This window comes from Harpia harpyja, chromosome 8 (assembly GCF_026419915.1).
Source record: "Harpia harpyja isolate bHarHar1 chromosome 8, bHarHar1 primary haplotype, whole genome shotgun sequence".
Lineage (NCBI taxonomy): Eukaryota > Metazoa > Chordata > Aves > Accipitriformes > Accipitridae > Harpia > Harpia harpyja.
In genome coordinates, this window is record NC_068947.1 from 29,364,139 (window position 1) to 29,377,615 (window position 13,477).

Consider the following 13,477-nt stretch of genomic DNA (forward strand, 5'->3'; position numbering starts at 1 on the left):
CCTCTTCATTCCTTGTACAAACAGACATTCAAAAAGTTCAAGCACTGATATTTTGTGTTAATTTCATTGCTTAAGGTGTGGAGTGGAGAGAGACATTCATGGAGTAGCATTCAAATCCTGACAGAAAAACCACAATATCTTGCTATGGCCCATACATTCTAATCATGATCGCTTTGACTGTGTTGCAAACACTGTGCAACTCAAGTTCAGCAAATTCTTTTGGAGGAATAACATTGTCTCAGATGAGTTCCTTGGTGCTAAGACATCAAGCTGAAAAGCAAATACCTAATTTGGGTCACAGAGGCTCAGTTTTTTTCAGAGTACTCAGCATTACACAGTACTTTATACACTGAAGGTACTGCTCACAGCGATTTCAGTTGGAGACATAAATACCAAGCATGTTGCAAATTAGGTGACAAACCGAGGTTACAGAAATGGGGAACACGCAATTGCTGACTATCACTAAAACTTGAGGCAATGCACTTCACACCTTGATGTGTGAACTCTGTGGTAAATCAGAGAACTAAATTTTATTCTCCACGGCTTTAATCAACTTTGTCATGAGACTTTTTTTCCTTGTCCTGAGATGGTCTCAGTCACCAGATACTTTCCACTTTCTGTTTCTGAACAAGACTCTCTCTTACTACAAACCAAATTCACCCTCAGAGATGGCCCATCTGCTCACTGTCTATACTGAGTATAGTATGAAAAAGAAGTGTGTTACCAAGTAAGGAAAGATTCCCACAGCACATTTGCAGAGGATGGTTACATCAAACTGCACAAGCCACGCTAGTACTGTTTGACTTTACCTCTTTACCACTTCAATAATGTTATAACACAGGTTTTCTTGATAAGTAAATGTCTATTCAGGGTGTTGGAAATGCATAAAATCTTCAGAAATTCTGTTACTAAGCATGATAGCTGCCAGCCACAACCACCAACTCCAGTGCTGGAACACGTAGATGGTCCTCCTTGAGGTCAGGGAGTAACTGAGAGCATACCATCCTTTCTGCAAACTGGTATGACAGAAGGGTCATTTGGTAGTGTTTCACTAAATACTTGTTGACACAAGGAAACTGACTAAAGAAACGTAGCTTCAATCCTGGAATCTAGAAATGAAGTCTCATAATGGGAAGTGTCGTACGATGTCAACAAAAGACTTTTGAAAAAGACTATGGTAGCACAGAAAGACAGTTCTATCACCTCTCTTCTATTCACCTAAGACAGCAGTTTCTGGCATATGGAACACCATTCCATATATGAGTATTGGCCACCGTGCCTTGCATTTTTCACTAAAAGGGAAGCCAGTGACCATGATGCTGAGAATTTCGGAATGGACCAATAAATAGCAACGAGGAAGGGTACAGACAAACTGCAAACCCTGTCAGAGCAGCCCAATTATCAGCAAACCCTGAAGTTTATGCTGCTAATAAAATACAGTTTCTTCTTGGTTACATTAGCATCCTTCTGATGTAGCCAGACTAGTTTATCTTAATTTAAAAACTGGGATTTGGGTTAAGCAACTTTGAACAGAAAGGGTCATATCCTCACCATTTCCTTAGTCACTTGCCTGTTTGTGACTTGAGAATTTCTATCTCATTTCAGAAAGATTTATCATGGGACTTATCTTCCGAGTTCAAACTACAGTCCTTTTACAGGGTTTGCACCACTGGACTGATGCAACTGTACAAGTAACTGCAGATAAAATAGTTTCCCTGATAGCAGGAGTGTTTTCAGCAGTTTAACAGCAAGAGAGTTTGAGCAAATGCAAAAGCAGTGAAAAGATGACTGATGATAGGATAAACTGAACAGTGGTCACTGTGCATTTGTAAGATTTGCTGTACATAATCCTTTATTCTTATGTTCTACACAGAACAGAAGTGCAATGAGCTTTACTAGGAAAAAAAAAACCAAACAAAAAAACCAAAACACCAAAAAACCAAACAACTGAAAACATAAGAAGAACCCATACTGCTGTGCAATCAATTGGACAAACAGTCCAAATGTGTTCAGAACAGCGAGAAATCCAGGAGAATATCTGTCTCTCCATGTTTAAGTAAAGCCATGCTTGCCTGAGAAAGACTACCACTTCGTGCACTTAAAGTCAACAGTCTAGCCAATGATTGTTCATCTACCTTTTCCTGACAGTATTGTAAGGGAACCTTTGGATTTGGACTCCAGCCACACCAGTTATGTCCCCCCATCCGCAATCACTCATGGTTAGACTCCAGAACCAAGCACATCAGAAATGGTCTTGATGATTATATTTGTTTAGCACTGGAGAGCAAACTATCCTTCCCTGTTAGACTTTTGGGTAGCCTTTCAGTAACAACATGATAAGCATGAAAACTAGCAAAAGTAAGTGGGTTAATGACAGACCGGATGCAATTTGCTTATCTTGGCCACATCTCAAAGCTGTGATGGACACCCAACCCTGCTGATGCAGACACTGCTGCCAGCACTCCTGTACCAGACAAAAGCTGTGAACATATGACTCCGCTCTGGGAAAAAAAGGCACATTTTGCATAAGCAGCTCCTCTTCCTTCATTAATTATGTCACAGCCTCTTTCAGAACAAAAAATATTGCTTACATGTTCTTAGTCCACTTATCTCTGTATTGCTAAGAGAAAGTAACTTGGATTCTTTACCTTCTAGTGAATCACAAACAAGATAACAGGCTTCATGAAGAGTCTGATGGGGGAATACAGGACTTTTTAACCTGTGACAAAGTCCAACCAGGAAATGAAGCAAGTTTTCCTTCTAGTTTGTAGAGTCTGCAGACACAGTCACCAATTCTTATTTTCAATCCTAGCACATATTATATGATATAAAAATCATCAAGGTACCAAGACAATTATCATGCAACTCTAAGACACAATTTTTACAGTCACTTTTCAGAGGATAACAGTGTTTATATTCTCTTTTTATCCTTTAAACATTTAATAGTAGTCCTATTTTATGCGTATTAATTTTAAGTCACTTAAAACGAGATTTGCAAAGGCATTGATTTCAATGGGAGTTAAGGGCTAAATATCTTTATATGGAGCCACAGCCTTCATCCTATTAAATCTCTACTTTTATTGCCTGCACACAAGTCATTAGAAAGCAGGCATTATTCAAGAAAGAACTCAATAGCAAGAGAAAAGCCCAATTAACAAGGAACGCAATGCAATCATGGAAGTTCAGAAGTTGCCTGGGGTCGTGTTTGCCTGCAAAGCATTGGGGAAAGGTGAAAAGGGAAGAGTTTGTTTCATCCCCATTTCCAAAGTATTATTTTCACTTCAGCTTTTCATTATTAATTTTTAAAACCTGAAGTATTAGGGCTTCTACAAAGTCACAGGTGAGGAACAAAGATGCCATTAACTGGGTTTCTGGGGGACCTTTATTTTGCAACACTAGCATCAGTGTTGGGGTTAGGCCTATCAATAGCTAAAAGCAATAGGCTGGGGTTCTTGCCTATAGCTCTTGGATATTTGTAGATAATTAAATGGGCTTTTCTGACCTTAGTCTTGTAGACATTAAAGTCAGGTCAGCACAAATAATGCTGGAATGTACATTTTAATGCCTAAACGTCTTCCCTCCAATTCCACTGCCATTTCGGGGGGGGGGGGGGGGGGGGGGGCAGAAAAAAGAAAAGAAAAGAAAAAAAGAAAAGAAAAGAAAAGAAAAGAAAAGAAAAGAAAAGAAAAGAAAAGAAAAGAAAAGAAAAGAAAAGAAAAGAAAAGAAAAGAAAAGAAAAGAAAAGAAAAGAAAAGAAAAGAAAAGAAAAGAAAAGAAAAGAAAAGAAAAGAAAAGAAAAGAAAGGAAAAGAAAGGAAAAGAAAAGAAAGGAAAAGGAAAGAAGAGAAAAGAAAAGAAGAGAAAAGAAAAGAAAAGAAATAAGAACTGAGGGCCAACAGAAATGGACACTGGCTAATTAAAGTAAGGATTTTTTTAAAGTACTAAAATCTGTTTTATTTTATTATTATAGACTCAAGTCTTTCCATAAAAAATGGCACTGTAAATCTTCCAGCTACCAATGTAAAGCCAACAGATAAAAGAAATCTATCAGTCTATACACCTGCCTAAGGGGCGCTAAAAAAGTCGGGGAGACAGGGAGAATCACAGTTGAATAGCTTTGTGATAGCATCAAGGCACTTCAGGGCAGCATATATTTCATTGCACAGCATTTTTATGGCCTTTTTAAGTATAATGCTGTGATGGGCTTCATACACCCTCTTACACCAGCCAAAGACTTGGCTTGTTACAAACACAATGATGAATGTGTCCAGTGAACTTTGAGAGTTGTGAATTCCTGCCTTCCAGCGTGAAACTGTTTTTACCTCTGTGTCAGCTACCCACAGCTCTTTGTCTTGGAATCAGGTTTCTCTTCTCAAGGTGGATTCAGATATATCATGATACATCACTCTTGCGGGGGGGAGAGATTTTATTTTCTAAGTTTTTATCCCTAACACTTTCCTAGAAATCAACCAGTTGAGCCAAACAAGTGTTCCCAGGATGACCCCAGTGCTCCTAGGACACTGATGGTTCTACTCAGCATGCAGTGACATTAGGCAGAGATACTGGTTTCTCCAACTCACACCTCCTGGGAGGGATAGCTGCCCCTACAGACACTGCCAAGACCGAAGAAAAGTTCCACAGTTTGAGAAGGACCTTAGACTGGCTGTCTTAATTAATGCTCCTGTGAAATAGAAACATGGCTGAATAAAGTGGAGGATGCTTAGTCCTTGCAATGACTGGGGTAGGGGTGGAGCTGAACACAACCAACAGTGAGAGGAGACTCTGGCTAGGTGGCTGTGGAGATAGGCCTCATTGTGGCAGCACCTGAGTGCCTAGGAGAGATCACCGCCACCCCAACACTGAAGTCCTGCCTAAATGGATTCCTTTCACTCAGTGGGCAAAGCTCTGGTAGACTTATTTACACTGTTTACAATAGAAGTAATGCAACAAACATGCAAGAGCTTGCACTATTCAGCAGGATGCACTCCTAGCCCCACAATTGAATGACAGCATGTTTGTCAAACAAGACTGGTTCTGACTCCATTATGTAGCTAAAACAAAATGAAAGTTATATTACATGGCACAGAACTCAACTGTATAAAGCAATCTAAAAAAGTGTTAACTCAAAATTATTTGCATTTTTCAAAAAAATTATATATTTCAGGAGGAAGAGACTACTAATATTGGAGATGGTGAGTAATAAATACATGCATAAATAGCCAACAGAATCATCTACATTTTATTGAAAATGTTGGCGTTCTTTGAACTTTAATGTTTAAAAAAAATTCCCTATTTTGTAATGAGTATTTCCAGCTGAACAGGGTTAATCTGAAAAGACTGAGAAGTCATATTAAATGCAAAAAAACCTGAAGAAGTTATCTACCAGTACCTCAGATACCACTAAAACTGAACTGGAGATTTTTGCGGGGAAAAAAGGTGTTCATGGTCTTTTCTGCATTTAGAGTAAGTACATAAGTACAGCTAGAACCAAACCCTCTTTGTTTCTCATGTGTTTGTGTGAACAAACACAGACTATTTAGAGGGATTTTCTTGATATGGATTTTTAAATTTTTTTATAATTTTTATTTTGTGGATGGTTGTGTCTCAGAAACATAACACAGAAAGTGAAACAAACGCTTTATTAAATTAATTGAAATTCATCAAGGTTCTTGCAAATGTTGACTGATTTGGGGGTGAGAACTTAACACTTCTTTCCCCAGTGAGATCTATTTTGTAAGGCTTCAAGTTCAGTTCAGTTCTCAACTGAGGGGTGAAGGAGTGAAATTAGACTCAAATATTGGCTCTGCTAATTGCAGTCAGATTCCTACAACAATATGCAAGCAATGATCAATTTATCAAAACAAAGCTTACATAACTATTTTCATTTTGTTAGTAGTAGTTTCACTCACTGCTAAAAGAAGGACAAAGTCTTTTATGTAAAAGTCTTTTTTCTCCTAAAGTACCTAAAACGGGATTAATTTTTTATACTTACTAGGGGCTGGATTGCACTGTAAGAAGCCCATTACAGCAGAAAGTGAGAGAAGTAAGATCTCCACTGCATCTGGAGGAGGATCAGAAGGTACACCCACAACCCCCACACAGCCACCGTCCCCTGCAGCTCACTCCCCATGATAGCTACTTTGTGGGGCACTTGGAGCAGATCTACAGCCAGGTGACCAACCTGGGAGTCACCCAAGAAGCCTCTTTATTCCCCTTCAATAGTCAAACAGCAGATTTCTGCTTTCCATTGCTCCCTGCAGTTTTGCTGCCAAGGTCCAAAGTGTCTCCCTGTTGAGATATCCACATCCAAAAACCACGCAATAGGCAAAGACATCCTACATACCTCTGCCAGACTCACACTTAGGGAGAAGTACAACATGATGCTTCACCTTCTGTTTTGCTGAGTGATTGTGAATGCTGTTTCTTGTAAAAAACTTAAGATGACACTTGCCCCTGTTATGAGCTGTCTTATATGCCTTCTTGTATGCATTTAAACTCAGTGATATGCTACACTTGCAATCCATGCAGCATAAAGCTGAATGCACTGTTGAATACAAAATACTACACAGGAGTAGTAGCTCACAAACTGATCTTAGATACTTCACTATAGGTGCAGAGCTACCCATTAAATCATAAAACAGAAGAAAACCCTACATCCCGCGCAGCCCTGCCTCATTACATTACTATTTCTTTTTGATTGAAAAAAAAAACAAAACAAAACAACCCACAGTAAGCATTAAACTAGTTATCTATCTAGTAGAATAACTTGTTTAAGATTTTTGGCACTATTTCAGTTAAGCTTTGTAATTTGTCTTGCAACATTTTTTAATATACCACATGAATAGAAAACTGCATTTCAAAGAACTGCAAAGCCACAAGTTACATAACAATGGCTGCAAAGTGGAATCCATTTTAACTCATAATAGGTATAATTAGCACAACAGAAATTAATCACGTGATATTTCAGTGCATCTTTAAAATGTTCCAGATGCTTTATGCTTTCAATACTTCATTTGTATTTACTTAAATTCTTATTAAACAAGGTTTGTACAGGAACAGTACATAGACCCAAAAGCTGAACACCAAATGGCTCATTTTTTTTTTTTTCTGGTGTGACTGAACAGGAGAAAATTGTATTCTGTTTGCTACACGCCCCCTCAAACAAACCAAACAAAAACCTCAGCTAACAAAGCTATCTAAATATAGTGCTATACAGGAGGTGAGATGGGATGAGATGAGATGACATGTCGCTCTGTTCTTTGGTTTTTTCCTATGAAACTGCATGGTCTTGGCAAAGTAAAGAAAATAAAAGCACAAAACAAAGTAAAAACTCTAATCCCTGAGATTCTCAAAGACAGTCTTCTATGAATATTTCATCATCCGAATCCAGTCTGAAACTCTCTGTGCTTACACTTTGTCCTAAAGATTATTCTCTAACTTAAATTTTTGGTATCTGTTCCTAGATAAATTCCAGTTCATCTTTCCCAGTACAGCTTCAGTATTCCCACTGCTTTCCATTTTGTTGACTGTCTCATCCCTAAGTATTTTTCCACGTAAGTCACATCTCCCACCCATAACTATTTTTACATCAGGAACCTGTTGCCTACATGGCCAAACACTTACCTACAATGCACTTTTCACTATCACTAAGAAAAAGCAGTGGTTTCATCGCCCATGTGAGAGCCTGGCTCACTGCATGCAGCCAGCCTGCTCCTCCTGGAGCCTGATGCAGACAACTGAAGCTAGTGGAATTTACAGCACCACTGTGACCTCTGTCTTTAACCTTGAAAAAGCTATGTTATCTCTATAGCACCCTTATTTTCTCTGGTATCACAGACAGATTCCTTTCAGAGGTTCTTCAGCTGGAGAGAAGTATTTCAATAATTATTCCTCTGACTATGCTAATACAGGAATCTTCCCATACAAAATGTTTTTCTTAGCTGCAAACTATAAATATTCTGATTTTTGATCCTTCTGTGATCTCCCCTGTCTGCACAAATTCATCCACAACACTAGTCTTTCACTAGTCAAATACAGTAAATTGACAACTCTATTCCTGTAGCCGCTACTGTCACTCTCCCCCACTTCTCCAACATATTCTCCCTCTCCTTTTCCAACTCCCCAGTTATGTCTGGAGCTATATAATCTACCAAGAGAAAAATCCTCTGTTGTAATTTCCTATTGCCTCATTTTTCCTTCATATTTTATTCCTGTCCCTGTATGTCTGACCTCCATAAAGAAGTCTCAATTCTAGAAATACTGCCTCTTACGAAGTACTTGCTTGTGTTGCTCCTCCACTGCCTCCTCTCTCAATGGAGAATTTGATAAGGCAGCTTTCTCTTGTTCCCTGGCATCTCCTTGGACCAAGCATTTCGATTGTTTTCTACTTAGGTCATGTCCACCCACAGCACAAAGAACTGTCTTCCGCCAAGAAGTGTCTCTTGTTTCTGACAGAAGTGCAGTTCAGTACACCGCTGATCTTTCCGTCCTCTTAGGTGCGTTGGTTCCTCTGTCTTCCAAGCTAAGTGGAGCAAGTTATTAAGAAAGTCCCTGGTGCATGGAGACTGCATAAACACATTCCAGCCTACACAGTACTTTGAGGTACTTAGACAAGCTTCATTACTGAATAATCCGAGCACTTAACAAACTTTAGGTATTTATCCCCACAACAGCCCTGTAAAAGACATCCCTATTTTTACCTGATGGGGAACTGAGGTATAGGAAAACTACTTATGCTACTTAACTGTGGGATGTCTGTGATAACTCAGGAACCAAAGCTAAGTCTCTGATAACCCAGACTAGAATGTTAATCTACAGACTATTCCTCCCACTTCCTAAATTATAAGGGTTCAGCTACTTAACTGTGGGATGTCTGTGATAACTCAGGAACCAAAGCTAAGTCTCTGATAACCCAGACTAGAATGTTAATCTACAGACTATTCCTCCCACTTCCTAAATGATAAGGGTTCAGCAAATCTTATGTATGTAGTTTTTTCCCCTGCTGCCCTTGGAGTGATCTGTGCATAGATGAGCTATTTTGGCTGGCTTCAAGGCAAAGAAATTGGGTGTCTTTTCCTCCCCCTATACACCTTTAGCCAAAAATTATTTAGCCATTTGTATTTTGTTGTGTGCAGAACTTCTAATTTTCGTCTTTGATACAATAATAATTGATGTACATATAGCTATTACCAGATGCAGTTAAAGAAAAAACCAGATGCAGTTAAAGAAGGGGGAGAAGAAAGGAATGTGTTATGTGTGGCTTCTGTACAGAATTCCAAAGCAACTGCGAAATCTAAGCTATTTCCAGTACCATCTTGTTTCCTCTAATTCCGAATATCTTTTGTACTGGTTATAGCTGTGTGGTTCATTTTTATGTGAAAAAGTATTATTCATTTTCTATCATCTATCTTTCCATTTACATTTTACTTACTAAAATATTTGCATTCTACTCATCTCTCTGAACCCATATTTTTGTGTAGAAATGTGGGAGATGCTGGCCTGTCTACTGCGGATCCAGAGTATCTCAAACAGCATTTATAAAAACCTATTTTCCTGTGCTATAAAGGCATGTACCTCAGGAAAGTATGGTCAACCACACCATACTGCTCAACACCCTTTGTCAAAGCTTTCATCAATTACGGAGGAAAAAAAAAAAAAAATCCTAAGCATTGTTCTATTCAGGACAATGAAATCCACTTTTTCCACCTTAAGACTTTACTGAAGACCAGGATTTTGCCCATGCACCAAACAATTCTAGAGCCTGTTACCTATTTTGAAGAGACAGCTCCACTATGTCATGAAGAAACACTGCCTACGCAGAGAGAGCAGCCAGAGGTAGCCACTATGACTTTGCCAGTGCAACTCCTTAGAGATAAAGTCATTACAAATTATTACCTATATCAGACAGGTAAGTCTGCTGAATTAGGGGGGCAGGGACAGGGGAAAGAAGAGGAAAAGGTGTTGAAGAGGAACACTGTTGTAAATCATATGCCTAATGTGGACAAAAAATTATAAATAAAAATTAGTTCCAATAGACAGGTAGAACTTCAGGAACTAAAATGTTTTTGTTCCTCATTAAATAAAATTACTGTTTCCTAGGACTAAAACTGTACAACCTCTAGATCCACGTTTCTGTGAATTTCAAAACAAACCAAATATTCTTTCCAAATAGCAGCAAATTTATTAAACAAGCTGTCTGCTTGAAACTGAATACTTTCCACACCCCATGAATTGATAAAGTCAACCTAAGTCTATTTATAGTCTTTACATTTCTCAAGGGAAGATGGAAAGAACACCTGATGATGCAAAGTCCATTTAAATAACTTAGACTGCACCTTTGTTACTTGTTTGGTCCTTTCCCTATGACAAAGTATAGTTTGTGCACAGGTGGAAATCTGAACATCTGTTATCTAGTTCACTTTATCATTTATAAACTACTAAACAATGTCAAGAATGTTGAGAATAACAGCTTAAAATTAAGTCACAGGAATGGGAAGAAATGGCCAATTGTGTTCCTGGGAAGAAATAGCCAATTGTGTTCCTAACTCATTTAATATGATAATGAAACTATGTTTGTATAAATGTATAAATATTACTGTAGTGATCAAGTAAAAGCAAGTTTTGATATTGATTAACTTCTGTAAATCTTAGAACAGCAAATCCTCTATATGAGAAGTTATAGGAGCACTAGGGCTACACTGAGGTAGGGCAGTGCTATAATGTTACATGCTATAAGGTACATGCTATAATGTTACAATGTATAGGTAAGTCCATTCTACCAATACATATTATCCCTGGTTGCTACGCCACGTTAGAGCCACAGTGTCCATTTATGTATAAGAGTACATCTAGATGAAATTACCCCAACTTATGGACATGTCCCAAGCCGGAACTTTTAAACTGGGCCAGACAGAATTAAAAGGGGGGAGGGAGGAAGACATTCAAAACAAGGCCTTTCATGCCATAAAGTTTGGCATCATCTTAAACCATAACAAGGCCATGAATGAACGTATGGCATTCACAGGTACCAACACACTAACATTTAGCTCGATATATCTTACAGACGGCAGTATTTTGCCACAGCAGGGAGAAGATCTTGGCAGGGAATCACAGAAAACAATAAACACTGAAGTTTTTAGAACTGGATTTTCAGAAACTGGCCTCCATATTTGTGACATCTGAAGCTAGTCTGGAAATAAAGCCTTTAATTTCCTCTGTAGCTGTTGCCAAGAACGCAAGAAAACTTTGAAAGGAGGAGGAGAGGATGAATGAAGTGAGTGGTGGAAGGTACGGATTCGCAGCAGCAGCAGGATGCTGAGGTGTCCTCCCATGGCAGTGGAGAAAAAACTGAAGATGTGTTTCCTTCTGCAAGGTCAAAAGCTCAGGCTACCAAAAGTAAAGCTTAACTACCAAAAAACCCCAATACCCAACACATTTGCGGATGATAATGCTCTAGGGTACTCAACCTTGCAACATCCACAAAGGCCTTCTAGCAGTAGAGCTTGCTTCTGTGTGAGTTAGCACTAGCTTTCCGAGACTCTGTCTACCTACAAAACCATCTTAACATAGCCAAGGAAAAGAAAAAATTGGCTGACTGAAAACTAGCACCAATAAAAAGCTGGATCTCAGTTAGTAGAAACCTTGCCTTGCTCCAGTACAGCCTAAATGTCACTCAGGGCTGCAACAAAGAACTGTCTTCTGCATCTCCATCCCGGCTCCACTGGGAATGTGGGACTGCAGGGGCGAGGCCAGAGCCATAGGGCTGCCAGGCTGGTGTGGTGCCCTCCCTCTCCAACCAGCCCCTTCCCACAGCCCCCAGCAAGGTGAGCTGGGCCAGGCTGGGAACAGTGACCAGGGTTGGCAATGGCCACCGCAGTTGCCATTGGGCCTGGTTGGGAAGGCAGCCCCTGAGATGGGATGGGACAGGGTTGGGTTTGGGGTGGTGCCTGGCTCAGCAGGGCCCAGGGCTGGGCAGGGGTGTGGTGTGTTTGGGCCAGGGCCAAAATGCAGCTTTGAAGAGGAGGGTGAGCCCTGCTAAGGTTTCTCACAGCTCTCTTCAAGACTGGACACCCATGTCCCGAGCCAAGGCAGCCACACATCAGGTGGAGGTGGGGAAGGGATGCACTCAGGGCCCTGGCACTTATGATTTGTACTCATAGATACATATGCACCACATTCTACCACTCTTCTGAGCACGCAGGCAGTGAATAAACACAGTGCTGGCTTCGTTGCCTCCATGCCCCAGCCAGCCTTGCTGAGTCCATGCGGGACAGTGGTGGTTCACTCTCCTCTTCCAGCAGGAGGATTTACTCATAACAAATTCCCACTCCTCATGGAAAAGAGGAGCCAGAAGGGATGGTGAGTCACCACTGCCTTCCCGCAGTGCCCCTCTGGCCACACCATTGTGCCTCATCCTCCACACTGGAGAACCAGTAAAATCCCACATGATGCCTGAGAGATTTCCACTTCACAGTCTCTTACTAAAAGCAACATCTACCATCTAGAAGAAGGAGAGCAACTGCACGCAGACTGCTTTACGGTTTGATGTGCAAGACTCCTAGCAAACATATGAACCAGGCCTCCAGACTTCTGTGGTCTTCATAGCAGTGCTCCTCGATCTACTGACTAAAAGCTGCTGGTAGCCTGTAAGATATTACAATATAATCTCCAAAAATATTGTAGGATTTAAAAACTGAGAAAGAAGACAACATACGCACATCCCTGCACATGCAAGCCAGTACACAAACAAGTGGGGAGAACAAACCTCATAAAAGAGCATCCAAAGTTTTGCTTCATTTTTGTCTTTTGGTAAATGAAAACCACTGCACTGTCACTGAAGAGGAAGGTCTTTGGTTTGTGTTCTCCGAAAGGTTCAGTAGTCCTTTGATTAAACAGGATTGGGAATCACTACTATAAAGCACCTATCACTGTAGCAGCTGAGATCCTCCTGAGTAACTTAGATCCACACTGTATGGCACTGACTCAACTGAAAGGAGCTATTTGCTCTTCAATCCATTCATTAATGTTTAAAAAAAAAAAATATTGAGAGACTGAAACAATGTTTTATAACAATCATCCTGCTGCTGGTAGTGGAAATACTTTATCAAGAAGTGCTCTGGAAGATGTGTTGGGAGTTAGTCTTTCATATGAGATACTCATTTACTGAGGATACTACTTTAGAAAGCCAGCTTGTCATATTGCAGCATTTTTTGTTTCATTTCCTTGACCATTTTATGTTTAAATGAAGCTCGTCAAATGATCTCCTCAGCTCCTAGAGTTTGATATCTTTATTTTATATTTTTATCTTTTTATTCAGTTTCCCAGCTCCTGAAATAATAAGCATTACTGTTATAAGCAAGCTTATCAGTCTGCTACCATGCATAAGCAATTTAGTCCCACTTTCCTTGTGACATTTTCCAGGTTAAGGAAGAAAGCTAAAGCTTATACTAAAGTCATAAACCAATGGATTTTGTATCCTG

The 13,477-nt window shown here is 39.8% G+C and overlaps 1 long non-coding RNA gene across 3 annotated transcripts in view; it reads right to left on the reverse strand.

Moving 5' to 3' along the window:
* LOC128145097 (uncharacterized) overlaps positions 1–13,477 on the reverse strand; it is a 245,604-nt gene that overhangs the window by 68,161 nt on the left and 163,966 nt on the right. The gene's annotated exons all lie outside the window — the stretch shown is intronic.